This window comes from Microtus pennsylvanicus, chromosome 1 (genome assembly GCF_037038515.1).
Source record: "Microtus pennsylvanicus isolate mMicPen1 chromosome 1, mMicPen1.hap1, whole genome shotgun sequence".
NCBI classification, from domain to species: domain Eukaryota; kingdom Metazoa; phylum Chordata; class Mammalia; order Rodentia; family Cricetidae; genus Microtus; species Microtus pennsylvanicus.
In genome coordinates this window covers 52,514,373-52,531,360 of record NC_134579.1, presented here as the reverse complement: position 1 = coordinate 52,531,360, position 16,988 = coordinate 52,514,373, and the positions used below count along the sequence as shown (strand labels likewise).

General features: G+C 40.5%; 1 long non-coding RNA gene across 1 annotated transcript in view; it reads left to right on the top strand.

Moving 5' to 3' along the window:
- The first annotated feature begins 4,631 nt into the window (after nt 1-4,631).
- The window catches only part of LOC142839256 (uncharacterized), a 35,535-nt gene continuing 23,178 nt past the window's right edge, over nt 4,632-16,988 (top strand). The window contains exon 1 of the long non-coding RNA XR_012908716.1: nt 4,632-4,910. This is a non-coding gene — a long non-coding RNA (uncharacterized LOC142839256). The remainder of the gene's footprint in view (nt 4,911-16,988) is intronic.

Genomic DNA, 16,988 nt, shown 5'->3' with positions numbered 1-16,988 from the left:
CACATGGCTGACTTCCGGGAGACAGACCCTGACCAGCCGGGATGTCTAAGAACCATTCAAGAAATGAGCTCCTTGGTTTGTGGCCCCTGGCACTGCTGCAGAGGCCCCAGTTCATAACCTACTGGCTTTGAGAAGCATCTGTGACCAAACTTAGAAAGAAAAACAAAACTGTAGCTCACAACGGGCCCATGCAGCATCCTCCACGGAGTGAGTTTCTACCTGGGCTTCCAGGGTAAGGCTAGAGGCTGTTCAGGATTGACTTCCTTGTCCTTGCAGCGTGGACATCGCCCACATACCCACTCCTTTTGCATTTTTTGCCTCCATTTTATTTTTTATTGTTGGTTTTGTTTTAGTTGTTTGGTTTTTAGGTTTTCCGAGACAGACCATTTCACTTTTTAATTCACTCCCTGCTGTCTTTATGCTACCTTAGTGAAGAAGGAAGAAGGAAGGAAGGAAGGAAGGAGCCGCCTAAAACAAAACAAAGATTCAAATCGTTTTTTCTCTGCCCATCATAGAGTATGGGAAAATGCTTTGAAAATTATTTTATACTTATACTTCATACTTTACGTTTTTATTTTATACCTTACAGCTCTGAAACCGTTCTGTTCAATCTTCATGAACTTTTCTGAGCGCATGCTCTAAACACACCACTGCTGAGGCAATGCTCTCACTTGAACAGCAGGGGGCAATAGCACACCAAGAATGCCGAAACCGTCCCAGACTGTTAGAAACAGTGGAAGGGTTGCGCTAATCTCTGTGAGAGCGATGATCTCAGCTCAGATGAAGTCTTTTGTTTTGTGTCCTATTTTACAATGCACGGTTCAGTTTTCTACATGAATTGTGACTTAGGCAGACTTCACTGTGACAGCTGGGCTTAAGAAAATGAAAGGTAAAGAAAATGGAAGAGATAAAGTTAAAACGCTTCCAAATAAAGTAGGGAAGGCAGATCACGATAAAAAGTTTGTCCCTTCTCTGTTACCATCCTTAATTCAGTGTTTCTGTTTACAGATTTGACTCTCTTTACTCTGTCACACATATTGCTCATTTCTCACTACTTTCTTTGCCATACAGTTTTCTGTTCATTGTTTTAGATTTATCTCTTTAAAAGATAAAGCTGTCTTAAACCAGAGATACTGTTCATTTCTGGGCGTAGAGGGTGGATGTTTTTGTGCCTTTTGAACATTCATTAGTCAAGGTACTTTTCACTGGTGCGTATGTTGCAACAAAAAAAAAAATTGTTCCCTGTAGCCACAAAGCTTGAGATAAACAGCCCAAAGCAAGCACTGAGATCTTTATCTGACAGGCTGGAGGTAGAACGCAAAGTTCACACTGAAACATCAGAGACTTGAAGGCCATTATAGTCAAGGATCATTGCAATGGAATGGGCCGGGGAGGGTGAAAGGCATTTAGAGATCCAAGCGTGGGTGTCCAGGTGCTGCACGCCTCTGCCCACACTGTTCCCTGTCAGGAACATTCTCGCCGCTTTTATCCAGACGACTCATTTCTTCGCCTACCTCGTGTTTGTGCAAAACTTACATTCAAGGTGACTTTCCCAAGCACTTATGCAAAGGGTTTGCCCCCTCTCCAGCTTTCCTATCTGATCTTTGTTCACTTTTCTCAACAGCACTAATCTTCATCAAATCGCCTGACATATAGGAATAGTATAAAGTAGGCAACTGAGACAGGATGCCTCAGTCGCTGGCTTTTCTCGCTAGAAAAGACAATAACACGAATTGATCCCAGAGAAACCCCAACTCTGCTACACATAAAAAAACAACAGTAAAGCTAAAAGTAGTTCAGGAATGATCATAACTTTAGAAAACAAAATGGATGCATGAAATAACAGGCAAAAGTATAGCAAAAAAAATATACTTATTTAAAAAAGAACTGAGAGCCGGGCCTTTAATCCCAGCACTCACAAGGCAGAGGCAAGTGGATCTCTATGAGTGTGAGACCAGCCTAGTCTACAAGAATTAGTTCCAGGACAGCCTCCAAAGGTACAGAAAAACCCTATCTTGAAACAAAACAAAACAACAACAATAAGAAAAAGAACTGAGATTATTTTTGAATCAAGAAGTGAAAAATTCAGAATTCAAACCATTTAAATAAAGCATATCTCATTTCCCCACAATTTGTGTTTTGTGGGGAAGTAAAAAATATTTATGAAAACATATATAACCAATAACCCAGCAAGTATGTTCACGGAGATTATAATTAATTTAAAGAAAAACTGAAAGGCATAAGTAAAAATTGTGAATAGCACAATCTCTTAATCTAGCACGAATTTAACAAAATTATTTTTAAATTGCGTATGCTTTGCATTTATAGGCAAAATAGGCATACTTTGATAAAGTACATGAAGAAATATAATAATAATCTCTATTAACAGTATGATAAAGCTAGAAATCAGAGCATTAAACTGTAATAAAAACCTCTGGCCTTGACATTTTCAATTTCTCTACTAAATGAAGCTTATACAAAAGGAAGTGTCAGATGATATTGAGAATTTCTAGATAAAATGAAAACATAATAGTGTCTGAAAAATGTTTAGAATAAAAATGAGAGGTGTAGATATCTATACCAATAAAAACTAGAAATTTAAATAAATAAGTTAGATATTCCACTCAAAAGAATACATCTAATGATGTTAGTGTTTTTTCTACGGTTCGTATTTAATTTTATTTTTTAACTAAACAATATAAAACAAATCCTGACATTTTATTAACAGTTAGAATAATGTAGGAAAAGGTGAACAATCATAAAATTCAGGAATTTATCACTTACAGTGTGAAGGGAAGAGGAGCAACATAATATCAAAATATAATCATTCAATAATCTTTCATTAGAAGTTGAATATTACCACAAATTTATGGTTTTTTTCTTCTCTAAAAAATACATATTTTTAAATATTTTCTGAAAGAGAAAAAAGCCATGCCAAGCCATGAGCACCTGACATGCAGAGACTGCATTCTCCAGAGGCCGTCTGCAATGGGAGCTGTAAGGACTCCCTGGGAAGGGTTGGTTTTCAGTCTGAAGCACTCCAGTATAGAACCACACTGGAAGGAGACCAGGGCTCCGACATAGCCGAAAGCACTTCAAGCTGTGTCAGGTAAGTATAAGTATCAAGGATGGGCAATTTGAGCCTCAGCAAGTAATGGCTGCAATTACATAAAAGAATAGAGACGCTTTCAATGAAAAACTCCCGAATCAATAACAAATTAAATATAATAGCAAGATATAAAATTACATACAGAAATCATTATGTTCATTGTGTGGGGCAACAAGCAACTGCAGCGATGATCCTATCTTACGGTACAAACACAAAAGGAACCATCCGAGGTATAACTTAGCAAGACATGCAGGCATTCTGTATGGAAAACACTAGAAAGTCTTGCTGAATGTCACAAATCCAGGTCTTAAGAAAAAGGAAAAAAATAAACCCTTTCTCTGATAGAACAACACATCAAATTATGGTCGATTTCTTTAAAAGTATTTTAATGGAGCTATATTTTATAGTGTATAGGGAAAGAAAACCAAGAATGGAAAAAGCAAACAGCAACGAGGCTGGCCTAAGCCTTTCAGACATTGCAATAGACTATACAAACAATAATTATAACAGGGTAAATTGAGAATATGAGAACATCTAGTCAATGTGGGGAAAATACAGACCTAAATACAGTGCAGAAGTTTACATAGGTAGTAGCCCACACCCCTGGAGGCAAGGGAGGAAAGGACTTTGTAAAGTTAACTGTTGTTAGAACGGGTAGACAGCCATTTGAAAACAGAAAAAATGGGTGTATAACCATCTAGGTGGAATTTAGCCTTATCAATATGCAGAAGCAATCAAATAGAGAGAGTGAAGGGTATTCTGGAAGAACACTTGTCCTTGTCAAAACCAACAGCAAATATAAGACAGGAAACTCTTAGAACTAAGGAAGCCAAAGATAATTTACATCTAAATGCGGTATATGAGCGACTTTGTCCTTGATTTAAATTGTACCAACAAACAATAAAGTAAAATAGAATTTTGGAACAGTTGAGGAAACGAAGCACATTAACTCTGTCAGACTGAAGTTACTAACTTTGTTACATTTCCTGTCCCCTGCATTTTTGCTCCTGTGGGATAGTAGTCAATGGGGGCAAGGACATGCACATACTTAGCAGATTTCAGTGACATTTTGTTTGTCAGAATCGCCGAGGGTGGGGGTTGAAGCCGGAATCTAGTGATTAGAAACGAGGGATGCTGCAAAATACTAACTCACTACAGTTCATCCACACACCCAAGATCACTCATACCGAATCGCCACCACCGCGGTGGCTGAGAAACCCTGGTGGAGAAAAATCGCTTATTCTGAGAAACTAGGCTGAAGCACAGGACCTTGCCGTTTGCAAGAGTCCCGTATGGTTGGTATTTCTGCTGTTGTTCACAACTAATTCAAAATCCTGTACGTTTCCTTCCGTCAAGCACTGGGAGAGACCGGTTCTTACCCACAGCTCAGCAAGCGGCCAAGCTAAGCGGTAGGCGGAGCCTGAGCCTAAGCAGTGGGCGGGGCCTGGACCGGCACTCCGCACGCGCAGTGCAGCCAGCCGCACCCACGCTGCGCTACTACCAAAGTTGCAAAGAGCTGAGCGGACCGGCCAGAAAGGTGAAGGTCCCGGCAACCGAAGAAAGGGAAGACCGCTCCGCGTGGACTGCCCGGATCCCCAAGGAGCCTCGCTCGAGTCAGAAGAGGCTCCCGCTGCTCGAAGTCGGCCGAAGGGATGCTAGTTTCCTCCTGTCCCACCCGGGCAGCATCTTGACACCTAGCGGACTCCGCCCCCGAGTCCAAGCATCCCGAACGTTCAGGACGTCCTGCACTGCGGGAGGCACCCGGCTACAGCCCGCTCCTCGCCCACCATCGCCTGCCCAGGTAAAAACTTTACATGCCTTAAGATCCGTCTGGAGAGTCGCCGGTTAGAGAGTCATCCTTTCTGTGGAGCCCCACTTCCCCACTCCCAACCCCGTGAAGAGCCAAATCTGTCACATGCTCATCTTTCAAAACCTTTTGGAAGAGGAGGAAACACCGACTCACCGCCGGGTTCTTACACGCTTGCAGATTGCAATGGCGGGTTAATTCTTCACTTTGTGAGAGCCTCGCTAAACCCTGTGCCACTTCCCTGGTGCGCGCAGAAAGGACCCAGGTTTTATAAAGATGCTCAGGGTTTGCTTGCCCAAGCTCTGCTCAGTGCCCCGGGGAGTCCCATGCACCTGTTTGCTCCTCCTCCCAGGGCCGGTTGCCTGGTGAGTTCCTGCCAGTCAAGATCACCAGGAACCCCTCAGAATAGTAGCCACACTGGCCAGCTTTTATTGTGAAATAGCAGTCGCTTCCCATGGGAAGCGAAAATCCTACATTTTGGGTAAATTGGTTTAGTGTAAAAATAATATAAGATAAACTGTTATATATTGATAATTGCTCCATTGTTGTGATAATATGCCCAGTGTGATCATTTAAAAAAATAACGAAAAGTGTATAGAAGAATGTTGAGATTCTACATAATTCCAACACACTTAAAACAACTTGAAAATATTTATGTGTTCTTTTAGTCCTTTCTCAGTGCCTACTTGTAAGACCACTTATCAAACAGCTAGGTGTTTAAAGCTATTTAATATTTGTTGAAATACAGCACAAAAAATAGAGCACTGATTACAAATATCGGTCAGTACACAAACTAACATACTCCGGCAGCCACCTCTAGATAACATAAACTATTACAAGTGTCTTTCATCCCAGGCAGTAACAAAGATAGCATACTCTCCCTAAATATAGACACTGCCGTAGCCATAAGTATTCTAGACATTGTGTTTTCTGTCATAATAATTATTCATCAAATAGTCTGTAATACCCAGGTCCTTTCATCTCATACTATATTTGAGTTCATGCATGTTCCTCTATGTAATGGATCTTTTTTGAAATATTACTTTGTTCTTAATATTGTGTGGACTCATTTTTTGAATATACACAAAATAGTTTATTAATAATCGTACTAATGAGGTATAGCCATACAATTCATCCATTTAGAGTGACTTTTTTTCACTATATTCATTTTGTGACCATTACCAAATTTTAGATCACTTTCATCACCTGAAAAACAACTCCATGTCCTTCACTTATTACCCTTCGAAGGCACCCACATTCCCTTCAACCAATAATCTTGCTTATAAACTTTCTTATTGTGACCATTTTCTACAAATTGAATCGTGTAGTAAAGAAATACTCTGTGTCTGGTCTCCCCATAGTGATGTGTACATTTATTCCAGATTTGGTGTTCTTACAAATAATACTCAGATGAATACATATCAGTCTCGTGTGTCTTTACGTAGACACAGCCGTCTTGATAGATACACCTGCATGTTGAACAGGCATGGCCGGTGCTGTGGCTCACTTGTATTTACAGGACAAGCGTCTCAAGTTTACAGCCCCACTAGCCTGCATGATAAGAACTCTGCTCCACACCTTCTCCAGCATTTGGTGGTTGTACGGTGTTACTTTACAAGTCTTTACTGACCGATGAGAGAAAGTCTCTATCATACAGTCAGTTGCTACTTACATATCCTCTCTAGTTAGTTATTTCTATTGCTTGTCATTTATACTTGACTTCACAATTAAAAATCCCCAAATGTGCTTTTCTTTTCTACAGTTTGTATTTTACCTATCTCGCTGTTAGATTTTTATTAATGTATGTTCCTCAGTGCACAGCATAGGTGGAGAACCTCGCTCAACAGTCTGCCATTGCCTCCTGCTCATGCCCTTCCTTCGCTCAAACCACACTGGCATCCGTCCAGCTCAGGGATCCCAGGGTTATGTCTCCCATCCTCTCTTGAAGGCTCATCTCCCAAATATCCTCTGGCTGACTTTTTCCAGAATCAGTACCATGACTAACCTATAAATAATTATTTCCTACCCACATGGCCACAAGGACATTTGCCTAGATGACCATCTTATGTGTGAGTGTTTGACTAACCACCTAAAATTAATTTCGGATCTTGTGTAAGATTTTTTTAAAATTTAATTATCCAATTGACCTAAATCCTTCTTGGAGGGAAAAAAGCACATTAAGCTCCTTCTCACATAATCCTACACTATCACCTTGATCACAAACCAAAGAAACAGGTTTGTAGAGGTTGATGTTAGTAGAAAAGGCATGTGGAATAACGTGGCAAGTATACAAAGGGTTTTATTAATGGTTGATTTCAAGGTAAAGGCACAGGGAATTTCAAGAGAAACACAAACAATATAAAGAGGATGAATGGAAAGCCTAGCTGGACACATAACTGAGGTCATCAGAGACTGTCAGTAGAGGTGACACACGGGACAGACTGGAGTAAAGGAGCAGTCAGTAGGATGTGTCTGAATGTAAAGTCTATAGGGGAAAACGTCATCAGCATCAGCATCATCGCTGTTGTCTGATATAATAACAGGAGTTTCAGTGGCTTCTAGTATTAGTCAACTAGCACACATGGAATCCCCAGAAGGGAAAAAGAAAGAGTAAGGAACTGAAAGCTATTTGAGAAGATAATTGCCCATTTATAAATTTTACTAAATATGTTTAATCCAGAATGTTTACCTGTTTAGAACAGAGAATTAATCCAGAGACCAAGTTTGTCATCAATGGAATTAACTGTTCTCATAAATAACTTAGCGGTTTTATATCTCTTTAAAGAGCTATTTGCTTCCAAGCTATATGTTTTCAGTAGCTATAGCTATTTCAAGAGTTATTTTAAAGTAACATAGTCAAGTGGAAAGTTACCTTACAGAAGTAGAACTGTGCCCTCTGTGGCTGTACTTTAATGTTGGTTCTGCCTACCCACCAGGCTCACCAGGCCCCCCCAAGCCCACCAGGCCCTCATCACCATATTAATCTGGACAGTGTCTTCCCAGGTCTTCAGAACGGTTCCTCAGTGCACAGCAGAGGTGGAGAACCTCGCTCAACAGTCTGCCATTGCCTCCTGCTCATGCCCTTCCTTCGCGCAAACCACACTGGCATCCGTCCAGCTCAGGGATCCCAGGGTTATGTCTCCCATCCTCTCTTGAAGGCTCATCTCCCAAATATCCTCTGGCTGACTTTTTTCTTCTTCAGGTTTTTGTCGAAATCTTATTTTCTCTGTGAGACCTCGGGGAGGGGGACAACAAAACAAATCTTGCGTGTTTCCTCTCTGTGTGCCTTAGTTTGCTAGGCCTACCACAGCTAATACACAGAGTACATGGCCTGCTTAATTGACTTCTTGGTTGTGGAGGCTAAATGTTCAAGGCCAAGGTGTTGGTAAGTCTGCCTTCTCCTAAGGCTTTGGCCCTGTGTGCTTGAGCAACCCCAGGATGGAAGTCCAGATTTTCTCTTGGCATGGATGTGAATTAGAGTAGGCTCCACCCTGAGGTCCTTATTTTAATCATTTCCTCAAGTCTTGCTTCCAGGGCCTGAAGAGACAGGTCAGGAGTTAATAGCACTAGCAACTCTTACACAGGACCAACATTCTGTTCCCAATGCCTGTCTCAGGCAGCTCACAGCTTTCTGTAACTACAGCTTGGAGAGGGGGTTGTGTAACACTCTTTTGGCCTCTGGGGGCACCTCCATATACCCACCCACAGACAAATGAACATAATTAAAAACAAAATCTCCAGGTATGCAAGTTCTGGGGCTCTGATGGTAAGAACTGAAATAGAAGACTTTTGTAGAAAGAACATAATTTTGTCCTTACTGCCATCCATAGTTTATTTTTGTCTATAATTCTTATTTCAAATATAATATGTTTTAACTACTAATTTATTTCTTTTCTCATCTTCGGCTACTAGAATTTCTATAGAGGAGTGGTTGTAACCAGTGTTGTTTTCTATAATGTCTTTAGAACCTCAGATGAGTTTCAGCAACAACTAAAATAAAAAGAATTGCTAACATCTTTACCCCGGGCTAGCATATGGGCAGTCTTAATTGAATTCCTAATAGTTCACTGCTAACTAGGAATCTATAATTATATAATATAATCTATATGGGCCTTCTGTAATATGTTCATGAACAAAGAAAACCTTCCAAATATTCTAGTAAAGCAGACATTTTTAAAGTTGTGTTCAATTTTTTTTAATAGAAAAATATTATAGCAGTAAAATATGTATCTTTTTACATATTCTTAAGAACGTGGTGTGCTAGTTTCCAAGGCAACCAAGAGCTTTTCTTGATTAATTAGGATGAGGACTTATCCACGTTACACCCGAGTATCCATCCAAATTGCCAAGGACCCCCTTACTCAGGGAACGTGCTCAGAGCCATCACCCCAAAGAAAATTGCCTATTCAGTCACAAGCTAACCTGTACCACCTTTTTGTTTGTCTTTAGGCGGTCAGGCTCAGAACGGACTGTGAGCTTTCAAAAAGGAAAAAGATGGAAGGCACCAACAATGCTGCCAACTGGATGAGGGTTGCTTTATAGCTTGCACAGAGTCAAGCAAGTAATATTCCCATGTAATGTAATATCAACGGCCTGCTTACCTACTGATTTAGTCTAGGTTATTCTTGAGCGTAGTGCCTGAAATAAAAGGAGATACATTCTACTTGGAAATGTGGTCTCAGGGAACAGGAAAGAAAGACGGAGAATTGAATCTGGGCACATGGCAAAGAAAATCCAAGGAAATCAGGGCAGTTTTGCCAAGAGATCCTTGTTTATGCTGAGTAAGGCAGAAGCAGCTCATGTTTTGTTTCACAGATGTCTTTCCGATAGATGAGAGAGAGAGAGATGCATTTCTCTATCAGTAGCCATCACTGTGTTGAGAATTGCTCCCTTGAGATGCCAACTCTGCCTTCCCTCTGGTACCACAACATCAGAGAAGCCTCAGGTTAGGAGGCTGGCTGCTTGGGATAGTGATTGAAGCACCGTTAACAAAGAGCAGGTCCAAATTTCCAGAACTGTGACCTAAATCAAAAGTTGAAAAGACCTGAGCAGTGTGTAGAGGCCTGTCATAGATAACATAATACATTTTTAGACCTGGATAAACCCATTCCCACTTTTTTCTGTAATCATGCTGTGGAGACAGGGTTGGCAGAAGGAAGAGGAAATGTATTAGAAGTTGTTTGTTTATAACAGTTTTAACCTCGAGTCATGTTTGTTTATATGCAAAAACAATAATAAATTTGGAAAATTAAGAAACTATTCTTGCCGGGTGGTGGTGGCAAATGCTTTAATCCCTGCACTCAGGAGGCAGGGACAGGCGGATCTCTGAGCTTGAGGCCAGTCCAGTATACATAGTGAGTCCCAGGACAGCCAGGGTCACACAGAGAAACCCTGTCTTGAAAAATATTTTTTTTTTAAAAAAAAGGAGAGAAGGAAAATAAATTAGTCTCCTTGAAGTGTTTGAGCACTGCTGAATGGTGTCAGTTACTGTCTTCTCTCGTGCCATTTCAGGAACAACTATGAGTAGCTTTTGGGTGGGAAAACTGAATTAAGAAAACTATGTCTTCAGTGTCTGAGCACTTTATAAATTATTGTCATAGACTTTTCTTAAGATACTTTATTCTCATGACGCACTAGTGACAGAAAACATGACTAGTGGAGAGAAACACAAGCAGAAAAGCATTGGGATGCTTCCCATCATATGAAGGGTTGGTGTTAACATTTGTCAGGATATGGGGGTCGCATGATTTATCTGTTCCTCCCTAAGGAATAGTGATGTCATCAGCATCTTACTGATCTTCAACTTTCTTACTAACTGATGTTAACTGATGTTAATAAGAAAGCTTGTGAGTCATTCAACTCAGTGTGCATTGAGTTCTACTGATATACGACATTGTCATGTGCCTGCAAGAAAGTCATCATGTAAAATAATATCCCCAAAGACTGGATCACAAACCAAGTTTCAGTAGACTGAAGCCATATATAATATGAGTAAAGCTAAAAGTCAAGTTTGTAAAGATGCCAAAGGATTCTAAATGCTTGCAGTTTAAGAAGCAAAAAACCCAATGACTAATGAGTCAATAAATTACATTAGAAATGAGAATATATTTTGAAATCAGCATGATTTTAAAATACTATGAGTTTGTGTGATGAGTTTGTGGATGTAGTGATGCCTGATTAATCCTGGTTCTTGGGAAATGGAGACAGGAGTTCAAGGTCATCTTTGGGTACATAAAGAATTCAAGAGAAGCTGGTGTGGGCTACATGATACCCAGATTTTTTTAAACAAAGCTTAATGGAAGTATATAGCTCTAAATACATTACATATTCATATAGCAATATTGTGAAAAGATTGTTAATAGATGTTTTTAAAATCCAGAAGGTGAGATTGGGATGCAGTTCCCACAGAGGCCAAAAGGAGGTATTAGATCCCCTGGAACTGGAGTTAACAGGTTGCTATGAACTACCCAGTGTAGATGCTGGGAATCAAACCCCCATCCTCTGCAAGAGGACAAAGAACCCTTACCTCTCAGCCATCTCTTCAGCTTGTGACTTTCCTGCAGGCTAGCTTCCCGGGTGTTTGAGCGGACAGATCTGCTGAGTTGGGAGAAAGACTGAAGTCAGAATGGGTGGCATGAATTTTCATGACAAAGTACCAATGAGGTGGGAAGATATGCAGGCAGGAACTTCCAAAGATCTACAAAGAGGTCACTGTATACTTCTTGTTTGGCACTCAGCTTCCCACTTCTCAAGGCTGGCATGAGATGAGAACCATTTCATTCCTTGCAGCCATAGCTGACAGTCCTTGGTGAGAACAGGAGCCCTGAAAGGTTATGCACGACACCAGTGGGGCTCAATTGTCTGGATAAAAACTTCTCCACCCAAAAAGGAACTTCAGTAAAGCTTGAATAGTACCCTAATGATCCAATATAAATTCCTCCCAGAACAAAGTACAAGTGTTAGTCCAGTCCTCCTAACAAGCGCTTACAAAGACTTGATTATATTTACAAGAGTCTCATTTGGGGAAATGCCTGTGAGTGTTGAAAAGGAGGAAAACCCCGGGAAGATGAAGTGTTTAGACCAAATAACCTCCTTCACCCTATGCATGTGTGACTGGGTATACCTGCCACCTGGACTATGTCTGGTGAAGCATCATTTCTGGGTGTGTCCATAGGATGTTTCTGGCAGAGATTAACATTGAGCTGACAGACTGAGTAAAACAGCTTGTGGTCCCCAGCCTGGTTGGGCATCTAATTTATAAAAGACTTCCATAAAGCCAAAATAGACGTGGAAGATTGAGTTTTTTCTCTTCCTGCCAACTGAAGTGAGGCATCCATCTTCAGGGTTTGGACCTGGTCTGACACGCTCAGTGCTCTTGGGTCTCGAGTCTTCAGGTAGCAGATCATGGGACTTTGCCCCAAGTATATGCATTCCTTATAATATCTGGGTACGAATCAATTCTTTAAAATATCTGGGTGGATAGACGGGTGGGTCCTATTGGTTCTGTTTCTATGGGAAACCCTAATAGAGAAAGACAGAGAATATCAGGATGATTGTGCTGCAGCACGATTCTAATCAAGTTTAAGGTCAGCCGAAAAGCCAGTTTCCATGGAGACAGCCCGTGCTTCACAAGAAGAAGTCTATGGTAGTATACCTGCATTCCTCAGTTACCATTCTCACAGAATGAGCCTGTGGGAAATTTAACCTTGGCAAGAAAATAGCAGTGGCTTCAGAATAGCAGCAAGACCACTAAACTTTCCTCAGGCAGCAGTCCAAGTGGTGCGGTTCAGCCCCGGTTCCGTCTGCCCCTTGTTCTGCATGTCCACTACTTGGGGATGGTTTGACATGACTGCTAGAAATATGGCCAGGTGCCAAGATCAATTTGGAGCCTCTGCTAACCAATTCTAGAAATAGGTGAGTATTCTCCTTTCTTAGTGAAGAGTCACCCTACTAAATGGCCAGAGTCCATTTGGGGAAGAACTTGAGCATCATCTCAACATGCACCGGTCATTGTAGAACAGGGTCTTTATTTGTTCAGACTGAGTCCCTTTCCCCATCTCCATGGCCCTGAAAATTTTCTTGTAATGTCTCAAAACTGGAGCAAGAGATTGTAAAGATTCATCGGGGACAGTACCATTAACATCTCGCTTTTCCATTCTTGCCTTAATTAGTTACAGAAGTTAAGGGACATCCTTGCTACTTACTTGCTCCTCTGTTTTGCCTGTAGGGGTGTTACCTTCAATTAATCATCCCCCTAACACCCTGTGAGTCAAGCCCACTTAACTACCCTTCCAATTTTACCAGTTGTTACAGTAATTATGGCCTCTTGGCTTTTGGTAGCTAAGCACCAGTCCTGCAGGGCCCTTTATTACAGGGTCCATTACCCTAAGAGATATTAACAAGCCCAGTTCCATGACCGCCTTATCTTCAGCCCTATCTAAATACAAGCACCACCACTTATCTCAGTGATACTGGTACCTTCTCATAGGAGTATTCTTGGTGGCCTTGGTGAATTGTGTGTCCTCTAGTCCGAACCTTGGAGCAAGCCACATGTTCCTATACTCACCATGTATCCATTCTAGCCTGACCAGTTCCTTCAGTCTTCCATATTTACCACAGCAATGTGGATATCATGGTTGTGCTCAGAAATAACCTTTTACCTTTATAAGCTTTTAAGAGCCACTCCATCAGGAAATTTGTTTCATTCCCTATTGTTCCTCCTGGGGTAATATCTTAATCCGTTTCTGCATCTGTAACAAAGTATCTGAGACGGACTAATTTACAAAGAGCATGAATTTAGTTCTCACTGGTCTTGAGTATGGAAGTACTAGATTAAAATATCAGTGAGTTTGGTATCTAGTGAGGGCCCAGTGTGTGCTTCTTTCTAACTTCCACCCTTCGCAGGTTTGTGCACTATTACCACATGGTTGAGATGAAGTCTAAGACAGATCTAGGTAGCTCCCTAATCTCTAGAAGGTACCAACTTTTAATATATTCACATTGGCAATTAAGTCTTTTCACACTTGAGTTTGGGTAAACAGATGACACCAAATGATAAGTACTTTGTACCTGAAATAGTCCTAAATAAATGTATTCTTACATGTCTGCCTTTATATTCTAGCATCTCAGAAAAGCACTGATAAACTTTACTTTCAGGAATATTTGCCTAGCTCTTGCATGTGTGTCGTACAGCTTCTTCAGTGTATAGTATTTTTCCTGCCTTGTAGGGCCCAGCATCACTCCACTGACTATGTGAAGAATTTAACCAGTCATCTTCCTTGCAGTCAGGAAAAAAGACAGCCATTCCATGGGTGCAGGTGCACACTCTAATGTTTACCTTTCAAGATCTGGTGTTTGGTTCTTGATATACAGATGGAGGATATGCACAGCTTTCCATGAGGCACTGTTTGGGCCAATGCAATTTCATTGTTAAACTTGTATAAATATTTCATGGGAAAATGCCACCAAACCTGCAGGATTTGCCAACTAAATAGGAAAAGATTGATGCTTTTGGCTTTATTCAGGAAACAAATACTTCCCACTTGTAGATGATAAACAGAACTTTGGAACCCAAACCTGACAGAATATTATCAGAAGAAGGGAAATTATTGACCCAACCTCAAAGGTAAGATTCCTGAATCAACATGAAAAACTCATAGAAACAAGATGTTATTCATTATAAATTTGTTAATCTATTCATTTTAAATTTATAATGAATTGCGCACAAGCAAAGCAGACAGAAGTCTTGGGCAGTTTCAGGATTTGGGGTTCTTTCTTGCTGTGGATAATCCATTTCACTACTGTAAAGACGAATCTCATCACCTTTCATGACATAGAGCCTGTTACATCTCCAAATAATTGGATAGTGGTAACTTTCGTAGAACATTTGTATAAGCACTCTCCTTCATAATTTTATAGTTGCAGACTATCAAAATCCTAAAACACACCTGTGGAAGCATGTCAAAAGCCACCTCCTGGGAATTCCCACTGTTTCATGAAATCTGCTGTCACTATGCAAACGAGGAGATTCATCCACGTTCTTCTTTTCCTAGAAACGACCCCCCAAGATGCCTCCACAGAGAAAGTAATGGAAGTTAGCTACCTAATTTTCTGTTTGGGAGTCAGTCTCACAAACATCAATAATCAGATACTAAACAAAATACTATGAAATGAAAGTTGCAATATATAAAGAGACAAGTACATCATGAAATGGCTTAACATTTGAGAATTAATTAATGCAATTCATCATATAACAGAATAAGATGAACCATATGTCAGTAGCTACAAACCAAACAAACCATCACGCATTCACAATACAAACTGAAAACTAAGAACAGAAGGGAAGTTGACAGCGATCTATTAAGAAAACCTACAGTTAGCAAACTGCTTAGTAATGGAACATGAATCTTTCCCACAATTGTGTATTGTCCTTGTCACTCAGCTCAGGCATGCCATGTATGATGGTGCATGTAGAAAAACTGAACTGTTCTGCAGGCCATGAGAGTGAGTGCACTTAAGGTCAAAATATCAGAAATTGTATACCCTTACATTGGATCAACTGAAAAAGTTAACATATTTAAAATGTATTAAGAATAACAAGTTTCAAGTATCTAAGAACAAACTCATGAAATCTATAATTTTCTACACTAAAAATGGAAAATCATTACTAAGACATTAAAGACTTAATTGAGTGGGGGTATAAACGGCTGAGGCACGAAAGACTAGATGTTTTAAAGATCAATATTTTGAATGTACTCAATATTTATTGTCTGTAATTCCTAAGATGCTCCCAGGAGATCTGTTTCTTTTGATGAAATTGATAAACTGCCTGAAACATACTTAGAAATTGATTGGATTCGTGACAGCCAAAATAGTTATGAAGGATATCTTCAGGGCCATTACAACCCAGGCAAACTGCAAAAGTTGGGGTACTTCACTGTGATGACTACTAGATGAATGGAATAAATGCGGAGATACTGGGTAAATTTTCCTCTGAAGGTAAATGCTTTCTTTCTCACCTCCGTACACACCCCGCACCAGGCATATTTCTACCCTTAAACCAGAATGTAAGTTGAGTGTTCAGGAGGAAAGAAACCATAGACAACCCCCCCTCAAAGAAACATGCAAATGAAAACTTAGTGGCTTTTGCTTTTCCAAGGACCAAAGTCATGGCTTCAAATTTAAGACTGGAGGAATACCTGGCCCTCTGTGTCACACCCTACATGCTCGGAACTCACTCAAAGAGGGGGATGGGAAAAATCAATCTCATCAGTGAGTAATCTCTAAGAGAATTCAGTAGAGTTTATTGCTGATGAGAGTTTCTAAGGAAGTCCACATTCCAAATCACAGTCTGAAAAGCCCAAAAGGAATGTACATGATCTAAGAGTGGAAAGACTAGCGCTCAGTGCCCCTGTCTTGTTAGCCTGAGACATGATGGTACATAGAGTTAGTCTGTACAGTATTTTTGAATTTGCATGTGCCTAGATATAGGGATTCCAGATTACCATACAGTCACTACCCTGACAGGCAACCAAGAAAACCTCTTTGTGTACAACTAGGAGCATTATCTCAATAAGTCTAACAGCTCACAGGCCTGAAGGACTCTCTGCAGAAATACAGTGTGAACTCTGAGAATCCTTTAGATTTCATCAGACATCAGCATGGAAATGCATGGCAGTGATTACCAGAAAGGACAGTACTCATCTTGCTTGAAGACATAGATCGACATCAATCAAAAATCAAATGCTATGATACCTCTTAACCTTCTAGAGCTTGGATACAACCCTGAATGGAAAGTGAGTGTTGGGGACTTAGTATGCCCACACACAATTCCTGTGTTGAAACCCTGCTTCCAAAGGTGGTGGTATCGGGGGAGACTGGGACTTCAGGAAGTGAAGAGAATGCCTTCCAATATGAAAGAAGCTCAAGGGAGCTCATTCACCCTTCTGCCAAGTGACAACAGACAGCTGCCAGGAGCGATTAAGTGTGTTCTCACCACAGACTCTGCCAGCACCTTGATTTTGAATTTTCTGGCCTCCAAAAGTCTGAGATGTTTCTGTTATTTATAATCTA